The sequence below is a fragment of the Leucoraja erinacea genome, chromosome 1 (genome assembly GCF_028641065.1).
Source record: "Leucoraja erinacea ecotype New England chromosome 1, Leri_hhj_1, whole genome shotgun sequence".
Taxonomy (NCBI): domain Eukaryota; kingdom Metazoa; phylum Chordata; class Chondrichthyes; order Rajiformes; family Rajidae; genus Leucoraja; species Leucoraja erinaceus.
In genome coordinates this window covers 139,331,118-139,343,877 of record NC_073377.1, presented here as the reverse complement: position 1 = coordinate 139,343,877, position 12,760 = coordinate 139,331,118, and positions in this window count along the sequence as shown.

Sequence of the window (12,760 nt, the reverse complement as noted above, 5' to 3'; positions counted from 1 at the left end):
TGTCTTATCCAACAGGCTCCCATCAATACCCTCGTGTCTTATTCCTTCCTCAATAATTGTATTTAGAGTCACTAAATAAACAAATGAAAATAGGTGAAAGAAATTAGTGCGTGCATTTGCATGTAATAAATAGAAGCATTTAGTGAAAAATGGCTTAATTCAATGCAAAGTACACAGGCAAAATTGAATGTAAGTTGCAATGGGTGACGTTTCAGGTCGAGACCCTTCTTCAGGCTCTCGACCCAAAATGTCACCCATTCCTTCTCTCCAGAGATGCTATCTGTCCCGCTGAGTTACTCCAGCATTTTGTGTCTATCTTCGGTTTAAACCAGCATCTGCAGTTCCTTCTGACACGGTGAATGTAAGTTCATCAGCATTTGACATTGGCAAATCACAGCAAATATTTTCTCTCTACCACAAGGACGAATTTTGCAATCGGTTTACTGATATGTCATCAGCGATCAAGCTCTGTTGGAAATGTTTTCCACGTTCTGTCAAAACCATATTATGCAAGATTGATAATTTTGAAAAAAAAATCCACTTTATTTGCTTTGACTTTGTCAATTTTAAACCGGACTGGTTGATCTATAATGAATTTATCGAACAAAAAGGCTTGACCTTCATGTTGCAGTACATCTCACTGCTTGAAACAACAAACATTGATTTGCTAATCAGTAAATGTCAATTGGTCAGTAGAAGCTGGGTTATTCTTTCCTCGTTGGTCAACATAGAGTCCTAAACTTTTTAATAAATCACTGTTATAAGAGTGACTACAATTATTGTTGTATAATATTAAGGAATAAATAATTTTGCAACTGCATAATGACATTCTATTGCTGAATTAAAACCTGTGCATTCTATTGCTGAATTAAAACATCTAACAATCAAATTCAAGTTAATGTTCAATATTCTAACCTCGTGAAAATTATGAAAGACACAAGGATCTGCAGGTGCTGGAATTTTGAGCAAAACACAGAGTGCTGGAGAAACTCAGCAGATCAGGCAGCATTTGTGGAAGGAATCTATAGGTGATGTTTTGAGTCGGGACACTTCAGACTGATTTGAGGAGAAAGCTGGAAAGAGGGATTCAGCTCCAAAGAGAGGTTGGATAGACTTGGATTGTTTTCTCTGGAACATCGGGGGTTGAAGGGAAACGATAGAAGTATATAAAATGATGAGAGTCGTAGATTAGGTGGACAGTCAGAACCTTTTTCCTAGGGTAGAAATGTCTAAGAGTGGGAAAAACCAGGTTGGTACTGGATCACAAGAGAAGGAATTTGTAAAGTGCCTATGGGATGGCTTCTTAGATAAGCTTGTGGTCGAGCCTACTAGGAAAAATACATTTCTGCATTTGGCCCATAACTCTTGCCTATCCATGTACCAGTCCAAATGCCTTTTAAATAACAACTACATCTGCATTCCGTACACCCATCACCTTCTGTGTGAAAATGTTGCCCCTCAGGTTCCCCTCTCACCTTAAATCTGTGTCCTCTGGTTCTTGATTCCCCTATTGTGGGTATAAGACTGTGCATTCAACCTATCCATCCCCTTTCACTGTTTTAAACACCTCTATAAGATCACCCCTCAACCTCCTGCACTCCAATGAATTAAGTCCTAGTTTGCCCAACCTCTCCCAACAGCTCAAGCCCTCAAATCTTGGCAACGTCCTCATGAATCTTCTCTGCATTCTTTCTAGCCTGACTACAGCCTGAGTTTGAAGATGGGTCTCAACCTGAAATGTCGACCCATTCTTTCTCTCCAGAGATGCTGCCTGTTCCACTGAGTTACTCCAGCATGTTGTGTCTATCTTCAGTTTAAACCAGCATCTGCAGTTCATTCCAACAGCAGCCTTCCTATACCAAGGTGGTCAAAGCTGAAAAACAATGCCCCAAATGCAGCTTCAGCAATAACATTACAGCTACAGAGGAAAAAGTCCAGCTACCACCATGAAACATGGGTTGTAAAATAGAGTCTACCCGCTAACCCATGGCAGGTCTGTTCATTAGTCTGGTAACAGAGGAAGGAGCTTTTCCTGACTCTGGTGGCACATGATTCCAAGCATTTTTTTTATCTTATTCCCAATGGGAGAGCGGGAGAAGAGGGAATAACTGGGGTGAAAATGCATCTCAACTATACCCTCAACTTCTTACAGTCGTGAGCAGAGCTGTTGCTTTGATGCAACCCAATGATATTTTCTGAAGAAAGGTCTCTACCCGAAACGTCACCTATTCCGTCTCTCCAGAGATGTTGCCTGTCCCGCTGAGTTACTGCAGCTTTTTGTATCTATCTTCGGTGTAACCCAACATCTGCAATTCCTTCCATAGAAAGTATAATTCCATAGAAAGAAGTTCCTTTCATCAAAAGAGGCTTTGGTGTACTTTTTTGGCGATAACTTCAACTTAGAAAATACCTTCGGCCTTCATTGGTCAGAGTATTAAGTATAGAAGTTGGGAGGTCATGTTACAGTTGTATAAGACTTTGGTGAGGCCACATTTAGACTATTATGTCCCTGTCCTACTTAGGAAACCTGAACGGAAACCTCTGGTGACCTTGCACCTCACCCAAGGTTTCCATGAGGTTCCCGGAGGTTTTGGTCACTCTCCCTAATGGTGGAAAGTGGTTTCCGTGTGGTCGAGGCTTCTTCTATGTCCCTTCGATTATTTCAACATAATCAAACCCGACCTCGACTAAAAATTGGTTGTCGTTTGGTCGAAGCCAGTGGAGTGGGGTCGCTATTTACTTACAGGCAGTCAAAGGCCATCTCCTTCGCTGACCGGCCATTTTGATTGGCTCATTGGAGTTTTCAGGACCTAGAAGATCTGCCGGAAGGTAAAATGCCCGCTAACTTTATTAAACTTCTTAAAACTGTCTCCACTCCTTCTCCCCCCCTTCTCCCCCCTTTTCTCCCCTTCTCCACCCTTCTCTTCCCCTTCTGTCCCCCTTCTCTCTCCCCTTCTCTCTCCTTCTCTCCCCTTCTTTCCCCTCCTCTCCCTCCCTCCCGCGCTCTCTAAATGACATACCGTGCTCTGTGGCAGCCGTTTACCTTCCTCTTCATCGCGCAGACAGCGCTCCTTCACTGTCCCTGGCGCCCACCTTCGCGATGTGTGTGTGTGTGTGTGTGTGCGCGCGCGTGTGTGTGTGTGTGTGTGTGTGTGTGTGTGTGTGTGTGTGTGTGTGTGTGTGTGTGTGTGTGTGTGTGTGTGTGTGTGTGTGTCGGTAGCAAAGATCCTGTAGGACCTTTGGTCAGTAGATGCAGCTCACGCTTCGATCGAGGCTTTCCAGGCAAGTGACCAAAACCTCTGGCGACTCATGGAAACTTTGGGTGGGGCGCAAGGTCGCCAGATGTTTCCGTTCAGGTTTCCCAAGTGGGACAGGGGCATTACTAGATTAAGTGGGAACCGCTGTGTCACTGTCACACGGGAGGCCTGGTTCCCCACCGCAACCCGTTCCCCCAACGCAATATTCTACCACTCACCCCTAGCCCCCAACTGCGCAGGCGCAACTCATCTCCCCTCATCCCCCAGGACTCCATCCCCCTCTTCTTCACCTTCCCTTTTCTTCCCCCTCTCCTCCTCCCCTCCCCCAATCCCTCCCTCTCCTTTCCCCTACCCTCAGTCAATCCCTCCCTCCCTCCATAACTCCTCTCCCGTCCCTAACCCCCTCCTATCCATCTATCCCCCAACTCCACCACTCCTCACCTCCCCTATCCCCCCAAGTCTCCCTCCTCACCTCCCCAGGATCCCGGGATTGCCGCTCCTCTCCCTTTTTGCCTGCCCCAGAGGAGAAACAGCCATCGGTGCCCTCAGAGTCAGGCTCAGCGCCCAGGCCTCGGGAACCCCGACAGGAAGGCCATGCAGGCAGGCAGGCGGGCCGCGCCAGCAGGAAGATGGGTGCCGGCTTGGAGGTGGGCTATGGCTGGTGACTGACAGCAGAGGCGGCCAATCAGAGCGGTGATGGTGTGGGAAGGGGCGTCGCCGTCCCAGCTGTGACTGACAGGAGAGGAGGCCAATATGCACATGCGGTTTTTAAGATTTGTAAACACTAATAACTTTTAAAATATACTACCGATTTGAACAAAACTTGGTGCATTTGCAGCACTGGACAACAGTGACTAAGATGGTGAAATATTGAAGCACTATCGCACACCGTTTTTGCGCAGACGTAAAAACAACGCATACCGGAAGATAACAAGATGAGAGTTTTCGTTATGTATAGATGTTCAATTTTGGTCACTATGTTATAAGAAATGTTACTAACTGGAGGTCTGTGACCAGTGGTTTAATGCAGGGATCTCTGTTGTTATTAATACGTACAGTATAAATGATTTGGATTAAAATATAGGTAGTCTTATTACAAAGTTTGAAAAGGACATGAAGATTAGTGCAAAGTGGATAGTAAGGAAATTTGTCCATGGACACAGCAGGCTGTGGATCAGATGGAACTTTTGGGTGGAGAAAATGCATCTGGGGTTTAATTCGGACAAATGTGTGGAGAGATTTTGGGATCTCAAATGCAAAATGGAAGTATACAGAAAATGGATAAATGCTTAGGAGCATTGACGTGCAGAGGGATTTTGTCCATAACCTCCTTCAGGAAGTAGCAACGCAATTAGACAGGGTGGTAAAGAATATATGTATGAAAGAATTGCAGATGCAGGTTTAGATCAAGGGTAGGCACAAAATGCTGCAGTAACACAGCGGAACAGGCAGCATTTCTGTAGTGAAGGAATGGGTCACATTTCGGGTCGAGACCCTTCTTCAGACCGATGTCAGGGGAGTGGGCGGGACAGAGATAGAATGTAGTCAGAGTCAGTAAGATTGGTGGGTGAACTGGGAAGGGGGAGGGGATGGAGAGAGAGGGAAAGCAAGGGCTATCTGAAGTTAGAGAAGTCAATGTTCATACCGCTGGGGTGTAAGCTGCCCAAGCGAAATATGAGGAGCTGTTCCTCCAATTTGCGCTGGGCCTCACTTTGATAACGGAGGAGGCCCAGGACAGAAAGGTCAGTGTGGGAATGGGAGGGGGAGTTAGAGTGTTGAGCCACCGGGAGATCAGGTAGGTTAAGACGGACTGAGCGGAGGTGTTCAGCGAAACGATCGTCGAGCTTGATCTTGGTCTCGCCGATGTAGAGAAGTTGACACCTGGAACAGCGGATACAGTAGATGAGGTTGCAGGAGGTGCAAGTGAACCTCTGCCTCACCTGGAAAGACTGTTTGGGTCCTTGGATGGAGTTGAGGGGGGAGGTAAAGGGACAGGTGTTGCATCTCCTCCATCTGCAGGGAAAAGTACCTGGGGAGGGGGTGGTTTGGGTGGGAAGGGATGAGTTGACCAGGGAGTTTTGGAGAGAATGGAAAGCAGACAGAGGTGGAGATGGGAAGATTTAGCCAGTAGTGTGATCCTGTTGGAGGTAACGAAAATATTGGAGGATTATATGCTGTCTGCGACGGCTGATGGGGTGGAAGGTGAGGACAAGGGGGACTCTATCTTTATTACGAATGGGGGTGAACTGGATGCACTGGATTCATTTTAATCAGAGCAGAGGAATCTGGGGCCAGACCTGATAAAGGTAGACTAAATTCGGAACATCAATAGGATAGAGAGTAATGATCTGTTCCTTATAGCTTAACTTTCACGGTACCTTAACTGGTACATGTGACAATAAACTGACCTTGAAACCTTGATGCCCAGGAGGTCAAAGGTAAGGTGAGGAGTAAGAGCTTAGAAGGAATATATTTTTCACCCAGAGGGTTGTACATCCTTCAACAGACTGATCAAGAAGATGGCGGACTAGGTACTCCCACGAAATTTAACAAACTTCTGGCAGAGAGTTTGAATCACAGTAGTAAAGTGTAGGCTGCAGCCCAAATGCTGGTAAATTTGGAGGAATGTCTTTAATCAGAGGGTGGTGAATCTGTGGAATTCTTTGCCACAGAAGGCTGTGGAGGCAAAGCCAGTGGATATTGTTAAGGCAGAGATAGATAGATACTTGATTAGTATGGGTGTCAGAGGTTATGGGGAGAAGGCAGGAGAAGGGTTAGGAGGGAGAGATAGATCAGCCATGATTGTATGGCGGAGTAGACTTGATGTGCCGAATGGACTAATTCTACTCCTATCACATGATTTTATGTTGAACAGGCTAGATGCAAGAAGATTATTCCCGATGTTGGGGAAGTCCGGAACAAGAGGTCACAGTTTAAGGATAAGGAGGAAGTCTTTTAGGACCGAGATGAGAAAATCATTTTTTACACAGTGGTAAATCTGTGGAATTCTCTGCCACAGAATGTAGTTGAGGCCATTTCATTGGCTATATTTAAGATGCGGCCCTTGTGGAAAAAGGGACCAGGGTGTATGGAGAGAAGGCAGGTACGGGTTACTGAGTTGGATGATCAGCCATGATCATATTGAATGGCGGTGCAGGTTCGAAGGGCCGAATGGCCTACTCCTGCACCTATTTTCTATGTTTCTATGTTTCTATCATCCTATGAAATGTAATTCGAATAGATAGGGACTTCATGGTCAGTGTAGACATAGTGGACTCAAGGCCCAGTTTATTTGATGTATGACTATTTAGCTATTTTGCAACACATTTTGTTTGCACAACTGAGGCTGAAGATAAATTTGTTGTTCAATAACAAAATCATTGTGTCAATATTTCGAAATTGTATCACATGCGCATTTTTCTATTGCAAATCCTCCTATCTGATTTAATTAGCAATGGTTGATGTTACCAACAAGAAAATAAAAAGTTTTTAATTCAATGTGGAAAGTGGAGTTGAAAAGGACAATAGATGCAGGAGTCGGCCATTCGGCCTTTCGAGCCAGCACTGCCATTCAATGTGATCATGGCTGATCATGCACAATCAGTACCCTGTTCCTGCCTTCTCCCCATATCCGCTGACTCCGCCATCTTCAAGAGCCCTATCAAGCTCTCTCGTAAATATCCAGAGAACCAGCCTCCACCGCAGAGAATTCCTCACAGACTCACAACTCTCTGTGTGAAAAAGTGTTTCCTCACCTCCGTTCTAAATGGCTTAAGACCTGTCCCACTTGGCGATATTTTCGGCGACTGCCAGCATCATATCAGTGTCGCCAAAAGATTTTGAACATTTCAAAATCCAGCGGCGACAAAAAATTATTGCGACACTTGAAAAACTTCATCACGCCACGTTAAAGCCGCATCACGCCACATCACGCCGCAAATTTTTCGGTGACCCGATACATCCGTCAATGCAGTCGCCAAAACAAATCGGCAAGTGGTACAGGCCCCTGGACTGGACTCCCCCAACGTCGGGAAAATGTTTCATGCCTCTAGCAGTGTCTAGTGTCCAAACCCTTCAAAATCTTACATGTTTCAATAAGATCCCCTCTTAAGGAAAATGGCAACAAAATATATTGATGACTCTGCATCTATATCATGGCCTTAAAATTACTTTTTGACAAAAGTGAATGACAATCTGTATGTTACCGTGACAAATTATGAATTCAGATGTAATGCCTTTAAAGCCACAAATCCTTGTGATTTACTGGATGGGCCATTAATACACAAGAAAAATTAATCAGTTTTTCTCCTGAGTTTGGCATTGCAAAGTTGCAAACCTAAAACAAGCAAGTTTAGTTTAGTTTGGAGATACAGCCGAGAAACAGGACCTTCGGCCCACCGCACCGACCAGCGATCCCCGCACATTAACATTACCCTACACATACTAGGGATCATTGTACTTTTATACAATTATACCATGCCAATTAACCTACAAACTTGTACGTCTTTAGAACATGGGAGGTACCCAAAAATCGCGGAGAAAACCCACAAAGGTCTCGGGGAGAACATACAAACTCTGCGCAGACAGCACTCGAAGTCAGAGTTGAACCCGGGTCTCTGGTGCTGTAAGGCAGTGACTCTACTGCTGTGCCACCGTGCCGCCCACTGTGCCGATTAAAGAAATGAAAAAGTAGATTTGAACTATGGATGGCAAATTAAGATGCATGGTTATCAGACAGGCACAACGGTGAAATGACAAAATGTATAGAAATGAACTGCAGATGCTAGTATATACCGAACATAGATACAGAGTGCTGGAGTAACTCAGCGGGTCAGTCTGCTTCTCTGGATAAAAAGTTTGGGTGACATTTTGTGTCAGGACCCTTCTTCAGTTTGAAGAAGACTCATCCTTTTTAATAAGCTCTAAATAAATAAGCTCTGAACTACAACAGACTATTATTAATATTGCACTATATTTGTTTATTTATTGTGTATGTGTGCATGTGTATATATTCACACGGACCTTTTTGTTCTCCCGTCATGTACTACGTTTACAATATTCTGTTGTGCTGCAGCAAGCAAGAATTTCATTGTCCTATCTGGGACACTCTTGACTTTAGATGCTGCCTGACCCGCTGAGTTACTCCAGCACTTTGTATCTTACCATGGTGAAGAGATCTGGGTAGAGAGTCATTAAGACCCTCACCCAAACTCATTTTATTTTTCTTCATGTTCTCATCAAATCATCCCTCCCCCCCCCCCCCCCCCCCCCCCCAGGGTGCTCCAGCTTTCGCCCATATTCCAAAGATGTGCACGTTTGTAAGTTAATTTGCTTCAGTAAATATTGTCCCCAGTGTGTAGAATAGAACTAGTGTACGGGTAATCACTGGTCAGTGGGCTGAAGAGCCTGCTTTCATGCTGTATCTCCAAACTAAAGTAAAGCAAACTAATCTAAACCAAACTAAATACAGTTGTTTGCAGAGAACATACACACAATAGTCTGACTCCTTAAATGGAACCGTTGGAAATTGAACTGAAGAAGGCAAATCTTTTTTAGACTTCATATGTTCATAAATCATAACAGCAGCATTACGTTGCCCATCAAGTCCATTAATCTATTCTGCCATTTAATTATGGCAATCATCATCTTTCGCTCACAACCCCATTTTCCTGCCTTCTCCCAGTAACCTATGACACCCTCATTCTCCTCTTTCAAAATATCCAATGACTTGGCCTCCACAGCCGTCTAAGGCAATGAATTCCACAAATTCACCATCCTCTGGCTAAAGAAATTCCTCCTCATCTCCTTTTTAAAGGTATGTCCTTTTATTCGGAGGCTATGGCCTCTATTCCTAGACTCTCCCACTAGTGGAAACATCCTCTCCACATCCACTCTATCCAGGCCTTAAACTATTCTGTGATTCAATGAGATCCCCCCTCAACTTTCTAAACTCCAGCGAGTACATGTCCAGCGCCGTCAAACACTAATCATTGGTTAACCCAATTATCCTAGGATCTGTCTGATAAATCTCCTCTTTTATCAGACTGATCCTCAGATATGGGTGTCATGGTACATCAGTCATTGAAAGTAGGCATGCAGGTGCAGCAGGCAGTGCAGAAAGCGAATGTTATGTTAGCATTCATAGCAAAAGGATTTGAGTATAGGAGCAGGGAGGTTCTACTGCAGTTGTACAGGGTCTTGGTGAGACCACACCTGGAGTATTGCGTACAGTTTTGGTCTCCTAATCTGAGGAAAGTCATTCTTGCCATAGAGGGAGTACAGAGAAGGTTCACCAGACTGATTCCTGGGATGTCACGACTTTCATATGAAGAAAGACTGGATAGACTCGGCTTGTACTCGCTAGAATTTAGAAGATTGAGGGGGGATCTTATAGAAACTCACAAAATTCTTAAGGGGTTGGACAGGCTAGATGCAGGAAGATTGTTCCCGATGTTGGGGAAGTCCAGAACAAGGGGTCACAGTTTAAGGATGAGGGGGAAAATCTTTTAGGACCGAGATGAGAAAAACATTTTGCACACAGAGAGTGGTGAATCTCTGGAATTTTCTGTCACAGAAGGTAGTTGAGGCCAGTTCATTGCCTATATTTAAGAGGGAGTTAGATGTGGCCCTTGTGGCTAAAGGGATCAGGGAGTATGGACAGAAGGCAGGTACAGGATACTGAGTTGAATGATCAGCCATGATCATATTGAATGGCGGTGCAGGCTCGAAGGGCCGAATGGCCTACTCCTGCACCTATTTTCTAGCTTTCTATATGGGGCCCAAAACTGCTCACAATCCTCCAAATGCGGTCTGACCCACGCCTCAGAAAGATAGCAGTACATCCCTGCTTTTATATATTCTGGTCCTCTAGAAATTAGTGCTAACTTTGCATTTGCCTTTCTTGTTACTGATTTAACCTGCAAAGTAACTTTTTGGGAATCCTGCACTAGCACTCCCAAGCCCCGTTGCATTTCCGATTTCTGAATCATCTCCCCATTTAGAAAATAATCTGCGGCTTTAATCCTACTAACGAAGTGCATGTCTGTGCACCGTATTCCATCTGCCGCTTCTCTGCCCACTATCCCAACCTGTCCAAATCCTCTGCAGACTCCCTGCTTCCTCTACACTACCTGCCCCTCCACCTATCTTCGTATCATCTGCAAACTTAGCCAAAAATCCATCAATTCCATTGGCAAGTCATTGATATACATCGTGAAGAGTAGCGGCTCCAGCACCGAGCCACTGTGAACAGCGCTAGTCACCAGCAACCAACCTGAAAAGCCCTCTTTATTGCCACTCTTTGTCTTCTGCCATTCAGCCAGCCTGCAATCCATGCTAGTATATTCCCTTTGATACCATGGGCTCTCATCTTCCTTCGCAGTCTCACATGTGACACCATATCAAAAGCATTCTAAAAATCTAAGTAAACACCATCCTTGTGTCTATCCTGTTATTTAAGAATTCCAACCAGTTCGTTAGGCACTATCTCCCTTCCATAAAACCATGCTGACATTGGCCAATTCAATCAAGTGTAAGGTCATCCTTAATAATGGACTAAATCTTACCAACCACTGCAGTCAAGCTAACAGGGCAATAGCTTGCCGCTTTACCCACTCCCGTCTTGAACAATGGAGTAACGTTTTCAATTTTCTAGTCTGAGACCACTCCTGACTCTTGTGATTCTCGAAAGATCACAGCGGCACGGTGGCACAGCGGTAGAGTTGCTGTATTACAGTGCTTTCAGCGCTAGAGACCCAGGTTCGATCCTGATTACGGATGCTGTCTGTACGGAGTTTGTACTTTCTCCCTGTGGGTTTTCTCCGAGATCTTCGGTTTCCTCCCACACTCGAAAGACGTACAGGTTTGTAGTTTAATTGACTCGGTGTAAATGTAAATTGTACCTAGAGTGTGTAGGATATCGTGAATGTACAGGAATTGCTGGTCGGTGCGGACTCTGTGGGCTGGAGGGCCTGTTTCTGCTGAGTGTCTCTAAACAAAACTAAACTACTAATGTCTCCACAATCTGAAAAACCATCTCTTTCAGAACCCTGGGGTTGAGTCAATTCGGTCCAGGTGACTTATCCACCTGCAGACCTTTCAACTTCCTAAGCACCTTCTCTTTAGTGATAGCAACTCCATCAACTTCCACCTGTGACTCTCTCGAATTATTGGCACGTTGCTGGTGTCTTCTACTGTGAAGACTGATGCACAAGTCAAAGTCAAAGTAGCCTTTATTGTCATTCAGACCTTGCGGTCTGAACAAAATTTTGTTGCCTTGCAGTCCTACATATAGTACAAAATGACAAAAAACACACAATAAACACAAATTAACATTCACCACAGTGAGTTCACCAGACACCTCCTCACTGTGATGGAAGGTAAAAGTCTTAAGTCTTTGTCTCATCCCTTCTTATTCTCTCTCTGCGCCGAGTCGATCCAGGCTTCAGATGTTGTGACCCCGCCGGGCGATGGTAAGTAATGTCAGTCCCGTGGCTGAATCCGAGCTCCGCGAACGGGCCGGTTCAGCTCCGCGGCCCGGGGAGGTCTAAGCTGCCGAAGCTGCGCCCCCCCCCCAGTCCAGTGGACGAAGCTGTTGTTGCAGGAGCTCCGGAGAACAGGTCCGCAACCTGTGACCTGCGAACTCCCGACACTGGGCCCGCGGTCGGGTCGGGTGGCCGCTGCCGCCCGACCGTATTCAATTAGTCTGCCATTTCTTTATTTCCCATTACTACTTCTCCGGCATCATTTTCCAGCTGGCCAAAGTCCATTCTTGCTCTTTAACTTTATATGCTTTTGTTTTAGCTTTAGAGATACACCTGAACAAACGTTTGGTACCCTCCTTTATATTATTGGCTGGCTTACTTTCATATTTCATCTTTTCTCCCCTTATTGCCTATTTAGTTGCTTCCATTGGTTTTTAAAAGTTTCCCAATCCTCTGGCTTCCCTCTAATCTTTGCAATATTAGATGCATTCTCTTTTACTTTAATGCTGCCTTTAACTTCCTACGTCAGCCACGGTCGCCTCATCCTCTCCCCTTCGAATCTTTCTTCCTCTTTGGGATGAAAAGATCCTGAGTCTTCTGAATTACTCCCAAAAACTCCTGCCATTGCCGCTCCACCTCCATCCCAGCTAAGGTCCCTTTCCAATCAACTTAAGACAGCTCCACACTCACACCACCCAACAGCACATATTTCATAGTCATAACTATCATAAGGGGACACGATAATTCAATGGGAGGGGATGGAAGGCCATTTTTATTTGCTGCAGCGAGCAAAGGCTAGGTTCACCTATGATGAGTGTTTGTCAGGACTGGGCCTGTACTCGCTGTAGTTTAGAAGAATGTGGGGGAAACTCATTGAAACATGCAGATAGTGAAAGGTTTGGATAGAGTGGATGTGGAGAGTCTAGAACTAGAGGTCCTCACCTCGGTTAAAGAATTAAAGGACCTTTTAGGAAGGAGATGAGGAGAAATGTCTTTAGTCAGAGGGTGGTGAATCTGTGG